Source organism: Dermacentor silvarum, chromosome 2 (assembly GCF_013339745.2).
Source record: "Dermacentor silvarum isolate Dsil-2018 chromosome 2, BIME_Dsil_1.4, whole genome shotgun sequence".
Lineage (NCBI taxonomy): Eukaryota > Metazoa > Arthropoda > Arachnida > Ixodida > Ixodidae > Dermacentor > Dermacentor silvarum.
In genome coordinates, this window is record NC_051155.1 from 242,985,545 (window position 1) to 243,003,511 (window position 17,967).

At 38.1% G+C, this 17,967-nt stretch overlaps 1 protein-coding gene across 1 annotated transcript in view; it reads right to left on the minus strand.

Annotated features, from left to right (window-relative positions):
* The window catches only part of LOC119440772 (uncharacterized), a 68,791-nt gene extending 55,612 nt beyond the window's left edge, over positions 1-13,179 (minus strand). The window contains exon 1 of the mRNA XM_037705651.2: positions 1-13,179. This exon is cut by the window's left edge and continues 22,575 nt beyond it. The gene's annotated coding sequence lies outside the window, so the exon portion shown is untranslated.
* Positions 13,180-17,967: the final 4,788 nt, after the last annotated feature.

Consider the following 17,967-nt stretch of genomic DNA (forward strand, 5'->3'; position numbering starts at 1 on the left):
TGATGGATAATATTACATAGCTATTCAGAGTTTGAAAAGCACTATTGAACATTTCATGCTTTTAGGCAGGCACTCAATGCAAAAATTTATATGGTGAAGCCCCCATTAGACCCTTTATTCCAGAAATGCTAAGCAGTATTATCAGAGGCTAGATGTATCCAAGTACATTCTCAATGTTAAAAATAAAGCTTCAGGAACTATATTTGCGAACAACATTGCTTTCAAAACATTCAGAAGTAACAGCATCTGCATAAGTGCAATTTATAACACTGCAATCATGCAATCGTGATGGGCTCTCTGAAGGGAACCAACACCAAAACTAGGTGTCGACACTCGGACCACAGCACATGGCCAAGGAAGTGGAATAAGCCACTGCCATGTTGCCTGCTGCAGTTAACACATTTCCTGCTGTCATTTATACTCGGGCATGAGTGACCAGCTTTTGCCAAAGCTAAATGTACATGCACTGCAAAAGTGGGCCCAGATATGCTTAGATGTGGAAACATGTTATGGTGTTCCAGTGCTACCATTGGCTCTGCAACAAGCAAGGATATGGGCCAATGTCTCACACCATTTCGAATGCCATCTCCTTTAGAGCTTAAACAACTGTCATCAGCAACTTTTAGCAGTACACTGATACAATCACCGTCCTCTGTCCACAGCAGATACCAAATCAGGCTGTGCGTAACAGCCAGAAAAGTTCATCAGCTAAAAAATAAAGCATAAAACCTGCATAAAACCCACAGACTCACTGATGGAGAGTGAGCATGTAGTATCTGTGAATGTTAGAAATAAGAAAATCTTTGTTAACCATTTTTACATCTTATCAAGTATAAAGCATAACATATACTTCTGATACGCAGCGACACTGAGGTATGTGCGCCAGTAACAGCCCACCTACAAAATAAAAAAAAAGCTGGCATTTATTAAAAATATTAATACAATTATGCTTTACAGTGACAGAACCGCATAGTCATATTTATGACAATCACCTTTTATGTAATACCCTCAGCTGAGTACCTTTAAGGTTACTGTGAATAAATAAATAATACTAAAATGAACATTAAATTAAACATCAATCAAGCAAACTGAACTACTTAGTTCCAGAATATCGGTAACATGCTGACCATAGTTTCTGTCCTCCATTAAACAATTAGGCAGTAGCTGCTAGAAGCGACTGTAGTAATGTGTGCAAATAAAGGCAGAATTTAGCTTCCAAGTTTGCAAGCTAAAATGAAATAAATGCAGGTATTAAATATTACAGAATATTTACAGCCACCCAGACAATAATCACAGATCAGAATTTTGTGAAAATCACAAGTAGTGTTGGTAACAATGTGCATGCTGAAACGAGATAACCACGTTAAAAAATTAACAAGGCCATCTCATGACATAAGGCAAAATGAAACTTTATTTGTAGTATAAATGAGAAGTGTGAAACAAAAAAAGAACACTACCCATCATTAATTTCAAGTATCTTTCTTCTGCTATGCAAAGATGCAAGAACAAAAAAATATAAAGCTTAGCATGCAAGAGGACTGCAGCAATAATTCTGTATCAAGGCACTGTTCACAAACATCATAAAAGGCAGCAACAACATCCTAAGAAAATTAAAAATAAAACTGAAGAAAGGCTGTGTACTCAAAACAAACTTAAAAATACTGCTTCCAAAGAAAAAAGAAAGAAAGAAGTAATACTTGGGGTGAGACAAGTACAGTCACACAACGTGTTATGTCTGTTTCCCTTGCTCAAGATATCCAAAGCTTAAACAAAACGTACATTTTACCTCTATGAGCCTATTAAATACCTCTGTTACTTCACCGACAACATGCGTTTATGCTCATTTGTATCAGACAAATCTCACAGACAGGTCAAAGCAGGCTCATAACAGTGTCCGACAGTGGCACAGGCAATAATAGTGACTAGAGCCAGAACAAGCTAAAGTTTGCTGAAAAAGATTCAGGATTGTGCGAAAAGAAGCAATGCCTCGTACATTGGTAGAACAGACAACTTGTCAGTCACAGTCATCCAGGCTAAAATGGCATGCATTCTACACTAAAAAACTGTTAATTTTGCAGCCAATAGCTTACTAACAAACACATATAAGCACTGCTCTCTAGATACTCAATGCACAAACAAAAACAAGGTTTTTTTTCAGCACCCACATGCACACAGTGTACTGTAGTGGTCATCTTTCACCAGTTTCTCAGTTGTGGCACAGCAATATTTTGAATAAAAGCATGTAAGGGACTGCTATGAAAAAAATGACAAGGGCAGATGACCGGTTCACTTGCAGTGTCAATTCTCACACCTTTCTTGATGGTGCAATGCATAACTGATAATTAAGCAAGCCTGCAATGTCAGGTACAAGCACACAATCCAAAAGACATACTTCAGGCTTTAGAGTCGAGGTCAAAATACCACAACAAAGCAGCATGCACGTATGCGTCAACCACATCTTAGAGGCGACTCTCCACCAAAACCTAGTTCTCATTCACATTTCAAGCAGCTCAGCAGTGCAGCTGTGAGAAGCTACCTGGGATTTTTAGGAATGTGTGTTGCTAATTTTAGGCAACATTATACAGACATTACTTGAACCTCTAAAATTATTATTAAAAATATTAGAAAGGTGTCGCACGAGCGTTCCTTTTTCTCTTTTTTTCCAAATACCATGAGCTGCCTTGCAGTTATATTTCTATGCAAGTAATATTACTGGTACACTGGCAGGCAGGTGAGAGATTGCAGCTATATTCTGCGCCATGTAATTTGTGCCACAGTTTACTACATTCCACATGACATTTCATGAAATATTTTTACCACAATGCACTGGTAGCCAAGCTCATATCGGCACGCTGTGAGAAATGCAGCTACTCAGCACTTTTTGAAGAAGCCATGGTGACAAGCTGAGCAAAAGGCAAACTGGAAAAATATATCTTGGAGGTTGGCCAGATCAGCACACACGGATATGTGTGCATTAGTGTGCCATCAAGGTGTGATGGGCAAAGAATTGTCGTTTCAGAGTTGCTTAAGATTCAGTTGCGGGGGCCCTCCTACTGTTTTTGCACATGCCAACCTTGTTTCCACTTGTGTAGGGGAGCATGAAAAGATAGACCAATGTTTTGGCATTTACCTTATCACCTTTCTTCCACATTAAATTAAAAAAAAAGAAAGCCTTGATTCTCATTTCGTTTCTGACTGTCACTCTGTGCTCGGTAATGCTCACAAATTATTGTCCAATAAACCTTAGTTGCAAGTGAGTGTCTTTCCTGTCAACTTCTCCAGCAGCCTTTCCGTACAATTTTAGCACTCCCCTTTGCCTCCAAAATACTGGCTAAGAATGGTGCCCAGGCAAGGAGCACACTCTATATGTCATTATTCAATGCATGCTTGCAAGAGGTATTCTAGATGCTAGCTTAAATGATCAGGTGTAAGGATTAACAGGGAACATTCCCGCAATCTGTGGTTTGAAGATGACACTTTCCTGTTTAACAGTGGAGATGAACTGAAATAAATGATTGAAAACCTGAGTTTCCAAAGTTTCAGGGCAGGTTCGGAAATTATTATGCAGGAAACTAAAGTATTGTTTAACAGCCTGGCAAGGGCACAAAGGGTTTATGATTGGGTATCAGCCCCTTCAAACAGTGAAGGAGTACTTTATGTAGGCCAATTATTTATGGGGACAGGATAACAAGAAGGAAATATGCTGATGAATAAAAACCGTTGGAGCACTTGTGAGAGGCACTACAAAGTCATTAATAGCTGATCAATAATAGCTTACCAATATTCTGCAATAAAAAATATGTAATAGACTTACACTCTACCAGTGAGGGTAACAAAAAGAAGATGCTAAGGGCCACAGAACGAGCAATAGAACAGAAAATCATAGCCGTAATGTTAACATATATGAATGGAAAGCCGACACGTGCAGCTGATATTCTAGTTGACATAAGGAGAAAGAATCAAAATTTGATGGGTCATGTAATGCATACAGCCAATAACTGTTGGTCGATTAGAGAAGCACAATGGATGCAAAGGGAACAAAAACACAGCCGAGGACAGCAGAGAATTTTGTGGTGTAATTAGAAAATTTGCAGGCCTAGAATGAAGTTGGCAGACGTAACACAGGTTTAATTAGAGACTGCTATGAAAGGCCTTCATCCTGCAGTGGACATGAATAGAAGGAGAAGGAAGGCAGAAAGCATTTATAATATGATACAATAACATCAAAAGAAGGTAGTCAAACAGGAGCCAAGGGCAAGCTTGATACTAGACTAACAACATTAAGTTAAGGGTAATTAAGAGCATTCAAAGTCGTTACTTTCACACTTAAAGGAAGGCATTACATAAACATTTGTTGCTGCAGTTTCTCTTTTAAACTTAGGGCAAGCAACGAACCTCAACCACTGCACTTCCCTGCTTTAGAAAAGTATCTTTTTACACTGATGATGCATTAATGCAAGCAACAGTGCCCCTTTTCTTTTTAGAAGGCAAACAGTCACAAGTTACTGAAGACAACTCTAAGCAGAATCTGAATGCTTGCTTGTCATCTAAGGACATCAGAACTGGCTCCTTTTACGATTTTCTAATAAGATGGAAATGACACACTTAAAAAAGAAAACTCCTTTGAAAAGTAACTTAAAATGAAGGCATAAATATAGCCCCGACATGATTTAAAAATAAAAGCTTCTTCTCTCATCTGACAGCATTTTAGGAAAGTTTTCACCCCTTGTACTGTACATGAAAAGGTCCATCTACATGCGACTTTCTGGCATTGCTGCGTGACGTGAAAAAAGGCATTAGCAGCATGCAAAACTGAATATCGCAGCACCATTACATGAAATACCACCAAAAAAAGGCAACTTGAGACCACTACTAACAGTTTTGACAATCAGTCGCACTATCATTTTTGGGTAGCAGAGCTACTCACACAACTGAAGTGAGTATTATATAGCTAAAAAAGGCACAAGTGTGAAAATGAGGCTTCCTTAACCAATTAGAGAAAAATAGACATGTTCCAGCATTAAGAGGTCAGCCAAGAAATAGGTGTTCCATGCAGTCTCCAAGGGTAGGTGTAGGCATGAAATGCCCATTGCCATAGCACTACACACACACACACACAAGCATGCTTTACTTATAAGACATACATAATGTAAAAACATTATCTGCATTTATCCGACTGCAACATTAAATTATTTTTTTATAAAGGCATTTATATACTCATTTTGTATAAAAGTTCCCACATTTCTTTACCAGGCTCCAAACTTATGCAGTGCTCAATACTAGGACTTGGTTCACATGCAACGTGCAAACCATTATGGCCACAGCAATGCAAAGCATGCCACTAGCTGCAGTATATTGTGAAATTGCCACATCCACTGGCTCCCACATTTTCCAATCATACTGCAACTTATAACTGCAGCAAAGAAATTGTAAGTTTCAAAGGAATAAATACAGTGGATGGGTTATTTACGCTGGGTATTATATTCGTAGTTTGCAGAATAGTTTTTTTTTTTTTTTTAAGTAGCTCACTCGGAAAATAAAACTGGAAGGATCCGTCTCATACCTGCCTATGCGTAATTCTAGGTGCATTTTTAGGAGACCCAATAAATTTGAACTTTATACAATCATTCAATCATTCAATTAGTAGCACCTACAATAACGAACACCCAAACTAAATTTTCTAGACAGAAGAGATCCTACAGCTCGCCTAGGATGTTCCTACACTCCCTGCATTGCTTGCCTCTCACTGCCACTAGTAGCATCGCAGCATGGAAGGTCTTTTCCGGGATAATGCAAAACTATTCCAATCTGTTTTTATTCCAAATCCACCATTAGCACTCCATGATAGATTGAAATGGCTCGGACCCCTCCTATATGGGCTCAGCACGAGCTATTCTGACCTATCATGGAAGGCTAAAGGCAGAGTTGGAACAAAAACTGATATTAATAGTTTTACGTTATACTGGCTCTTGTTAGGAAAGTTGGTGCTTTAGATTACCATTAGTGTTTGTAATGCCACAAAAAAATTAAAACACTTGTCAGTTTTTGTCCCCTTTTGTGGCACTAGAAACATTAATTTTATTCCCAGTATAACATAGTTGCTATTCGCCACACCAACACAGAACAGCAGACACTACATTGACAAAGCAGCAGAGAGTGCAAACTCAAGAGTAGGAACAAACGTACAGAAAGCAAACTGAATGAGCATGGTGAATTGTGCACTAAAAAAGTGGGTATAGCTAGCTTAGATGTGCGAGAAGAAAAAAGAAAAACCATAGCATGAAACATCACTGCAGGAGATTCACTACTCACATCAGTGAGCCTCACACATCCAATGTACCATTAATTAAGGACAAAGATGAAATCCTCAACATTGACAAGTGGGAACTTTCTGATAACTCATCATCATATAAAACGCTTCTGTAAACTTCTTGCATGAGGACATTCATGACACAGGGCTCTTTCATGAGCAAGACAGTGCTGTAAGGCCCATTTAACTAATTGTAAACTTCAGCAAAAATTAGTGTGGATGAAATCTACTCAGGTTTAATTTCTAGGGAGGGGGTGAAATACAATATTTTTATAAGCATGCTTTATAACCTTGTAGAGCTTATGAGTGCAAGAATGACTGTTAAAGCAAGGCTGGCAGCAGAGTCCTTATGCAAAACAGCAACAGCAACATGTCAATGTGGATTGGAAATTTCAAATTGATTCTTGCAGGTAACATTCTGTATAGACCACCAAAAAAAAAGAGACCTAAAAGTATTTAATGTGCAAAAGAAGTTGAATAAAAGCACCAGCCGAGACCCACAAATGCTTCCAGAAACTGAAGAAATTCAATATAGTTATGTCACCAATCTATGCATGTTCTGTGACGTGTTACAAGTTCGATGACAAACTTTAACATTTAATCTGGCATGTGGCATGGGTGGGCAAATAGCAGCTTACTAGAAGTTCACTCAAGGCTTCCAGTAACAAGGCATTATTTTGTGATCAATAATTCTGATGTAGTGCTGTCCTAGTCTTGAAAAAAGCTCCAAGGCTGTAGTCATGGCAACATGTAACAAGAACAGGATCATGGCAACAGGCATCACATTTCTCTTAATGACAGCAAAGCTTGCCCTTTACAGAGTCACCTGACAGTAGTCTTGTGCTTTGAATGCAAACTAAAAGCAGGGCCATCTACTGCAAACCATATTTCACATAACAGCACCTTGTTCAGCCCAGCTCTGCTTCATGATGGCTGGCTGCAGGGCTACCAGTACTGGCACACATGCAGCAGTTCTGTTTTTCCTGATCATTTATGCTCCAAAACCTTAGATGGGCTGCCAAATATGCTTTTCAAACTGACACCCTCCCTTCTCTCACTTTTCTCTTAGTCTATTATATTTTTCCTCTCCCCTATCTTTTCTCTAACTTTCTCAAAGCTGCGGAACAGTAATTGAGGTGTATACTGAGGAGTGAGACAGTTAAGATGCCCATGGCCCTTCATTTCTTACCTCCTTCTTTTCCCCTTCTAATAAAACAAACCAACAATGGATCAATCACTCAATCAATCAAGGAGGAGAAAGGTGCAGCAACCGTTGCTCCTCCTTGTGTGTATGCTAATGACCCACACACTGCAGCAATTAAAGGTAAGCTGCATAGTGAATGAACAGCAGCAAAGTGAAATAAACTGAACCATTTTGTGACATTTGCAATGTCATGCTTGGAGATACGGCGACAAATCTGCATATACTTAATTCGCTATTGCAACTGATTGAACCAAATGTAACTAGAAACTACATGGCCCTAGTTTCTGCTGATTTTACAAGTACCATCATTATATTTTCTTGAAAATTTTAGTTTACTGTCCACAGGGTCCATGAAGTATATGTATTTCAGAACAATGCAAGAATTTTAATACTCAAGGTGATATTCAAGAGCTTGTTGTATGCTTGAAGTCACAAAAATGATTTATGGTTGCAATGATTCATCCACAAAGACTACACTTCTCTCTACTTCTAGGTCTGTTCAGCAGATGCTATCGGCCCTGGCTATCAGAAACAACCCTGCAGAGGCAATCTCCATATTTCATGGTGTTTGTGGTGATAGCGGTGTGACTTTAACCTTTTGAATGCGCAGTCAAGAGTGTACTACATAAAGCAATATCGAAATAGACTAATGCAAAAATGAAAACATGAAAGTGTGCATGTATTTCATCAAATATTTTTTTAAATAACAAAACACACACGAAGAAATAAAATGTGCACTGTTTGGCATGAACATGGGTTGCCACACACTGCAGTACTTTTTTCAAACCATGTGGCCTTTTGACTCAAATAACTTGTGAACATGGCCTTTTCTGCGTAAAACACCAATATATATTTTACAGGGCTACCAAGGGCAGGGCTACTAACATGCGTTTCCACATCTTACGTTTGCTGGTTTTCATAATCAGAAATGCCAGCACCCCAGTTTTCAAGAAATTCAAGGAAAACATCCATTTTAAAAAAGTTTTCAAAGAGTGTATGAAAAAAAGATTTTAATTAAGGGTGTTCAAGATGTCGATATCCTGAATACAAAATATTTATATTTAAAGGTGCTGATGTTATAGCGAAAAATAGCATGAATATGACAGACATTAAAAAATAATGAAACAAGCGACACAAGCTCTCATTTAAGTGCTCATGTCAGAGTCCTTTCTTTATGTCTCTATCCTGTACAAGCTTTTTCACTCTGTCACCTTACTAACTTCCAAGTAGAACATCTCCATAGTGCTGATGTCATAAGACAACAGCATAACTGTCGTTAATGTGTTCCACGACACAACAGAATACTACCGAGCAATTTTTTTACGGAAGACTGCCACAATATAGCTTAATGATCGCAGCTGCATCAGACAATGCACCCACAACAATCACTTACCAAAGCTAACATATAATGGAATGCTTTCGTGCAGACTGGAAAGCTTTATGGTGCAAATGCACATACATTACACTGTCATCCTGCACAGAAAAAGATATACAGCCACTTGCAGCTGCACTCCTTACCTAAGATTGTGCATCTAAAGATTACTGTCCCACTTCCAATTGCCTCAAACGGGATGCCCATTTGTCTGTAACAGCACTTGGTATTGTTTCACCAGTTTATATCTAAATTGTGCTTAGTGTCTGCAAAAGAAATAAGTCTGCATTGTGTGAGTGTTTTAGAAAAAAAGATCACAGCAGAGGCAAATAAATCTTATCTTTGGCTCCACAAACATTGTCAAGCAGGTACCATATGACAGCTAGTGTAACAATCAGGTAACTTTTGGTCCATTCTAGAAGCTCAGATTTGCAAAACAGCTTGTTCGTCGCACTTGTATTTTACCAGCAATTGCCTACAATCATCACATTCTATAGGCTTTGTATGCAACTTCTAGCTGAGATCCGTGGAATGACAAGCTCAATAGTTCTCAGTCATAATGCAACATATTATCATTGAAATGTCCTGAGCAAGACATCGCTTTCAAATATTGCTTCTTTTGATCAGAAGCATGAACACTGGATAAACACTTCTTAACAACTTTGTATATCTGCCTAATCATCACACGTGATAGTTCACACACTGAAGAGCACCAGAAGACACCAAGCAGGTTCTCCCATGTAGAAAAGGTCTGCAGCTGAAGTGTGCTTCACTTTGATGCCACCACACTGCCTCCACCATGAACATTCTTGATGTGCATGTGCATGTTGTCACTGCGATTAAATGTCCTTGTGCAGATGTGGCAGACAAACACACTTGGCACCGCTGCATGCATTGTGCGGCGATGGCGTGACAGGTTGGCGTTTTCTGTGAACTCTGCTCGACACTGGTTGCACTTAAAGAGGCCCTTGAGGACATTTCGTGCACGGGAGGCGTTGCGAAGTGCCGGACGTGTAGCGATGAGTGGAACTGAAAGAAGAGCAGCACGTTGTTTAGTTTTACACTGACCAACATGTCAGTTCTGGCCTGGCTGGTACTGGCCCATTACAGCACTTAATGTCACAGGAAAGATTATGGGCACAAAAGAGGAACACAAAAAACGCATTCAGAATTTAGTGCTTGTGCTGGTGTGTTCCTCTCCCATGTCCACTGTTTGTCTTCTGGTACTAAACATAGCAATGCTTTGTACTCAGCTGTGCAAAGGGTTCAGATGGAATGCAGCCAGTCCACCAAGTACTCAGCCACAACACACACAGAATTAGCCGCATACATGTTGTTCTGGCCATTATGTCCCAGCAATGCAGTGGCCACATTAAAGGGAAAAAAAAAAGAAAGTCCAAGAAAATGTGTGTTACAATGAGGCAAATGAAAACACAAGGCTATCTTGACTATTTTTGCCAAATGTAAATTAAAGGCCCTAACTAGAACCACTTACAAACAAATAGCTTATCTTAAATGTACGTCTGAATTTAACTGAACTAGTACCATTTACACTGCATGCAGTATTAACAAGGCTGTGTAATTGTGTGGATACCCATTATTTAATTTTTTCGCATGCCCCAATTTGTTCAAATTTTTAACAAAATACTATTTCCTCATCTTCACATATTTACTAGAAATCATCCAACAGGACACTGCTAATTTCATAAAAAGGAATCTGCAAAGTCTTGCACAATTTTTCATTGGCTCGAAACCTCTTTTTTCTTTACCTATGCATCTTATTCATTTGATAGGTTAAGAGGTTGGAATTCCATCATGCAGATTAATACTTCTGTTTTGTCCATATACACCAAACCAGTGCAGTCAACTCTTCCCTAAAGTACATGCACAGCCATTATTCAATATAACCAACACTTAAAGGAGACCTCATATAAATTTACGTGGTAGCAGCTATATTTCTGTAATGCCCATGATCCCCATCTATTCTTATTTGCACATTAACTTAAAATGGTTTCTTTGCCTCTGGTACTTGGGACAAGTATAAATCTAAATGAACAAAAAGTGGCATAAACAAATAAGAAAATGAGCTGCACAGCGAAGTTATGAGGCGAGAATTTCTACGAAAAAAATTTTATACTGCAATATGAATATCTCAAAATATTTTTAAAACCAATGAAATAAAACTTTAACTTTATTACAATATTTCGTCAAGTTGGTGTGAATCACCCAAGTTCAACTGAAGGTGTACAAGTGATTTAATATCTACAGCTGACACTATAAAATGCGGCAGTAAAAATATTAAAGAAAAAGGCTTTTGTAAGTAGGAAGTTTTGACATTGAAGATAATGTATACATTAAAATTGTAAAATGCACCTCTTGAATCAATTTCAGTGTTTATACAACAAAGTTTGGATGGGCAGATTACTCAGGATGCACATCATGCACCTGCCAACACACACATACCATAAAATAACATATTGCAATACTAAACATTGCTTCTTATGCACTGAAGAAAGTAGACCACAGTATATTCAATCAATTTTTCCCTGAACAAATGTGAGATATATCAAGCGCTCACTACTAAGGAAAGCTTTAGCAAACCAAGGGGGGAAAAAAAAGGAAATAGAAATGCAGCATGAAATGTGACTTGCACCAAAACACCATGCAGCAACTGGACTATTAGGTTTTCAAGGAAGTATGCAACTGAAAACATAGTACAAGTAAATTCTTTCACAATAATTTCCATCAGCAAATAGGATGACAAATAGACTGCCATTCCTGCTATCTTGCATCACATGAAAATCTTTAATGTGAAAGAATTTTTTATTACACTTTCTTTAAAATACAACAGTTATTAGATGTGTTTTTGACAATCTATTAAAGTTGGCACTGCATGGAGCTTTAAAATGTGCATAACTGGGACATTAGGCACCATAAGAAAATGCAGCAAGACATTCTTACAAAGAAAAGCACACACACGCATAAAAAACAACCTTTTGGCACTCTTGCCGGCCTGTCGCAAACATGACAAGCTGGACTTTATTGCATTCAACATAAACAGCAAGAAAGCACTCAACATCAATCAAATTCTAGCAAAACAACAATCATAACTTCATTACAACAAGCCACTTCAGTTTATTCATACACAAAGAACAGCAGAGTTCCTAGAAACTCTCAAATTCACTATAAAAATCACAGTACCATTTGGCACAAGCCTTAAGAACTCTCTCAGCAACCCAAAAAAACGAAAACGGACAATACATTGCTAGTAATACTCCACTTAATAAAGGACAGTTTTTACGGCGCAAATTCAAATAGATAGTGTAAAGTAATTAAAGGAACATGTGCACTTCCAAATTCACCCCATTATACAGTAAAACCTTGATAATTTGATACTGGTTTATTTGAAATCAGAGCTAATTCATTAAACTTCATTTTTGCTGCAAATGTTGCCAAACAATTCAGGCAACCAGCATGCTCCTACCTAGATAATTTGTTGGCTCGAGCTTTGGTTTACGAGAACCCTAGTGCTGCTCATGCCTTCTTTCAACAGCTATGAAGGCATGAGACATACTATGGTTGCCTTGATAAACAAGCAATAAATTTCATATAGTTTTACTTGCACTTGTCATTGGCTTCTTCCTTATCCAGGCATATAATTCCAATCGCACTCACAGGTGTCTTCAGTATAGCACTGCACTAACATGAGCATGACTGCAGATTAAAATATTTATTATAAAATATTTCACAGCATTTTCCACTGCTGAGAGATTGGGCACTATGGACATTAAGCTTTCTCTGGCATTAAAAAATGCTGCTGTACTAATAGTCAGTTAGTGGCCCATCTGAGTTGATTGATGTCTACATCAAAATAACTGCCAAAGCACAGGTATACTGTAAAAATTGTGCTGCTTGCAAGGAAAAGATGTAACGCCCAGTTTCCTTGAGTGCAACAGTGCCAATTCCAAATTATGTTTTCCTGGGTGCCACAAGCCATCAGACCAAACACTCCTGCAGAGATGAATTAGCGCTTAAAGTAACCATGTAACGGTAGATAAAGGCAATATGTGCCTCTGCATCAAAGTTTCATGCGTCTGTTCCCAAGCTTATTCTTTTATTGTGCAACATAATTTACATGTTTTTCATGGTTCCATAAACTTCAATTTAATGAGGCCCCACTGTATCTGTGTCATATCACAAGAATCGCGTCTTATGATATGACACAGATACAGTGGGGCCTCATTAAATTGAAAACTGCTTTTGCACTTGTAGTCCACAAACCATACACTGGAAAATGTGAGCGAGCAAGACACATGCTAAAAATTATGACACATTTTCCAGTATATGGTTTGTGGACTACAAGTGCAAAAGCAGTTTTCGTGTAATGCGGACTATCCGCAGGTGTGTAGTGTACATATTTTAACTTTTTAAAAATTTTTCTTACAATCTTACAAATTTTTCTTAGTCAGAGGGACCTTGACCAGCTGTAAAATATGATATTTTACAAAAACAAATACTGAATGCACCTATGGCTTTTCATGGCAGCAAAAGAATACCAGCAATGATCTTTCTAATGTTGGCACCCGTAAACGCTGTAAAGCCTCAGCATACTCTATGCACTAAGTGCAAACTATTAAAAAAAAAAAAAAAACTATAATTCTAATTTAACCTCTGCATACCGGCCAACCTGTGAACTTTAAGATTCATAAAAATCTCACTGACACGACATCGAGGGGGCAGGGGGTATAGTGCACACTTCTTTTTAAAAGCTTGCCTTCAGCACACGCCTTTTATAGGATGCATACACACATTATTAACAATAATTTGCCTTCAAACACACCTCACTAGCAGCAGCAAACTTGGAACAGCAATGACTTACACAACACATTGTTTTTTAGGTCCCAGTGACCTCTTCAGTGACTCTGCTGTTACAGATTTCACCTGCTTAAGAAATATGTCTATAAATTTGCTCGACTCAAGCACCCATCTGGCTTCCTTCACCATCAGAATAATTCCAACAGAAGGTTCGGAGACCGATGGGCAAAACTTTTTCGCCAACAGAATTTAATTTTCATCAACTTGATGCAACATTTGTGAAATCATAAAATGACCCCAAATTTGTAAACCTTTTGGAAAATTCTAAAGAGTTGGCAGGTATGCCTCTATGAACTAAACACTAGGCACAGGCTGAATTCCTAATAATAAAAAGTGAGAGAACAGCATCTTGCGACTACTCGAGAAGTTACCATGGTTCGTGAGAGTATAAAGAAGTCAAACACTTCCAGATTGGTTATATTCTTATAAACAGTTGTCTTCTATTTTGTTTTATATCACTGCCAGATAAACTTCTGGTATTGTGCAGTATGATATGACAACTACTGCTGGGCGGAGTGCAGTTTGTCTGCAGTAAGGCTCGGTTTGTACTTATATGTTTTTTTTTTTTTTTTAAGTGGATGAAAGATACATGTACAGGATGCAAATAACTTGCAGCCTGCTTAGCTGCTACCACATGTTTGCCCGATTCCAAAACTCGTATCCAGGGCCCACATTCCGTAAATTGTTTAAAAATAGGGCCCCAGGGCTCGAAATTATACAGCTCATGTGCAAAATGAAAAAGAGAAGAAACCAAGCTTTAAAAATGTATTCTGCACTAACCGGCATGATGATAAATGGGAAATCATACCATAAAAGTAAAGCAAAGCACTGAAATGCAACACAGTACAAGAATATGACTTCATCAGCTGAACACTTGCATTTAGGTAAGCTGCAAATGTAGTAAGGCAACTTTTAGTAAAATCATGAATCGTTGAACATTTTTAAATCTTGAAAATATTCATTTAATTTTTGAGCACTGCCCATGAAAAATTCAGTGTGCCATATTTATGTAAAAGCATAGGCAGGTGTATTTTCAGATAAGCACTGAGCACAATATAACTGACTAACAGCTGTGCTGTTTACAACAAAGAAATCGGGACTTTGCAGGACAAGAGCTCTATAGAATTCATAAAAAAATATTTGACAACAATGAAACAAATGTGACAAGTTTTGCAGATCCCGACATAATCTGACTGAACCATGTGCAAAAACTGTCTGACCTGAAATCTTGTCTACATGTAGAGTATGCTACACATTGAGCACATCACGGTCTGTAGCCATGTATCGTACATCTTTCTCAACAAGTACATGACGAAAACCTCACACAATCTTGCATGGCCACACTCAACCTCTACTGCACAGATTACCAGTTTCTAATGTTTAACACAGTTCCTATTTGCATAGGCTACTTTAGCTTTAAGGCAGCTTCACTTTTTCAGAAACGAAATAGGCAATGTAATTTCTCTTTAATATACAAAATTGTGCTTGATTGCATGTGAAATGCAAGCACTGCACTATTCATGTAAACTAAACTGAGGAGTTTAGTCAAGACATCTGAAAACATAAACAAAAACAGATAGCCTTATTTTTGGCTAACCAGCTAGCCACTAGTATAACAGCCACATCAAGTAAAATATATATTGTAGAGTCAAAGAGCTAGTATAACAGCCACATCAAGTAAAATATATATTGTAGAGTCAAAGAGAGAAACTAGGGTGTGTGTTGTGCTATGAACTTGGCTGCTGTGAACTTGGCTGTGATGTACACATAAGGGCCAAAGATTAAAACTAAGTTTTAATTATGTAGGAAAATAAGAATTACTGCCTCAGATACTCAAGGTACATGTACACCCAAGCTACTGAAGCAAAAATGAAGGCCCATACACACAGGCGAGCTGCAGTAAACATATGATTCAATCTTCTTTTTAATGCCATTTCTTCCCAATAGCAAGCATGCAGTTTTAATGAATGTGTAGACAATCACAATGAATTCCTACACATTGCCTGTGAGCTGTTTCCAACATGAGAAAAATGTGTGCTATTCTTGTGGCGTTTTGCAATTTCTGGGAGAAAGCAAAAAAAAAAAAAAAAAAAGGCGTGCCTTTGGGAAACTGAATGATATGAGGCAGACAACATGTAACATAGGCCATTCATAAATATGCAATGACATAATGTTTTAAATAGTACATATTTCATGATGGGAAAACCTATGAAGACTGGCACTATTCAAAGAAGTTGCAACAGTTGTGTCACAATTTTATTGCCTAATCAATAAAAGATGCCACCATCACAGGTATTTCTACTATTTGACTAGCGTGCATACTGTGCAGTATATTACAATAAAAATTGTGCTAGTATCTTTTCACAATCAACACAATGCATTTATTAAATTCTAGTGTGACTCTGAGTGTTTTGAGCATACAATTTTCTTGAATAACTTAAAGGGGGACAAACTTACAGAAATTTGAAAATATAAAACTTATTTGCAATTACCGTCAGTAACCTGCAATTACCATATTAAAAAAAAAAAAGATGTGCACAAATACTTGTAATCAGTGCAGCTGCAAGCTGCGTTATCTATTCAACATCCTTAGCACATACCAGCAACCTTTGGCTAGTGGAATTTCATCGTTTTATTTTATGTGATGCCCAACATGCTCAAGAAACAACTGTTCCAAAGGCAATTTAATCATTGCATCCAGTGTGTGGCATAAATTTTGTTGTTATATGTAATCTATTTTTGTATAGCTAGTTAATATTGGAAATGTGGCTGGCTATTACAAATATCTCATTATATGTGATGTAGTGACAAATACAAATATCATTATAAGAGGGCTGCATGGCATGTTTTCACAGTGCTGCTTGGCCACATGTATCCAAGACAGCTACACACAAGAAATTATTATGCAAGTCTCTCACCCTGGCTGCTTTGCTGCCTGTCACTTCTAAACGTGCTAAGATATCAGATCATAACTACATGCTGTTTTTGTCAATGTTACAGAGGAAATAGAAAAAGAAAAGAACCAGCATAGCAAACATATTTACACAAAATTATGTCTCTGCATTTATTCCTCCAAAATATTTAACCCGATTTGCTTGTGTATATATATTGCCATAATAGCCATATGTCAAAAATGAGCTGGAGTCTAAATAAAATATTCACATGGGCATTTGTGAGATGACAGTAAAGCTTTCTTTTATATAACACTAATTTTTTTTTTTTCTTACAACCAAATCTAGAAATATTAATATCAGACACTCATTACACACCAATAAAGAGTGCTGAGCATTACTTGGAACTATCAAGCTCGTACACCTTGCTTGAACCTGAAGCTTGGTGAGTAAGCACACCAAAGCATACCAAAGCTTTAAGATATACAGGCCTCTAAATGCTGCAAACTTGCCTCTGGTTTCTGTTTACATTGCCTACATTGTTTGATGCCTCGAAAAATCTGGGGAAAAAATAACATCTCCGGATTGAAAAGCAGGGCTACTGCCAGTGTAATCTTGCATGTGCACTCCTACAGATTACTTGCAATATCTATGCAATTTACAATACTCATGGTGCACCGAGTTAACCCTTTAATGCCAGGTTGTAACAAAGTCGGAACATACTGAATAAATGCAGCCTATGCCCTGGGAGTGTTTTTGGGCTCAACTGGCGGTTGTGGTTGTCACGCATTCGCAACAATGTTTTTCAGCGCTAACATGCGATGCCATCCAGAAGCAATAGCAGGAAGCTGGCAACCGACGTTTGGAGTCGCCATCGATGAGGTGCTCACACGTGCAACGTCAGCTATTTTCAACAGGTTTTGTGAACATAAAGAAAGTCAGTTCTTGTTCCAAAATGTTCTTCATATTGTTTACATCCTAGAGATTCGACTGGGTATGCAGTGAGCTTGAGAATGCAGTTCATTTCTGCATTATTGCGTTGCCTATGGTATGTCACGAATTCACAACATTCAGCATTTGCAGCACTCAATGGCTGTAGCAATGTTGTCCAAATATCGGAGAAGTGCTTTGTTTTTCGGCAGGGAATGGACATTAGGCCCTTTTACAGTAGGAAGGGGCATCGCGCACACCTTCCGCCAGAGGATATAAGCAATGACAGCTGCCTAAGAGAAGTCATACGAAGTCGGTGCCTGTAGCCAAGTGGTGAAGCTAGAAATATTTTTTCGGGGTGAGAGGCATGCACTTGACCAGGGTA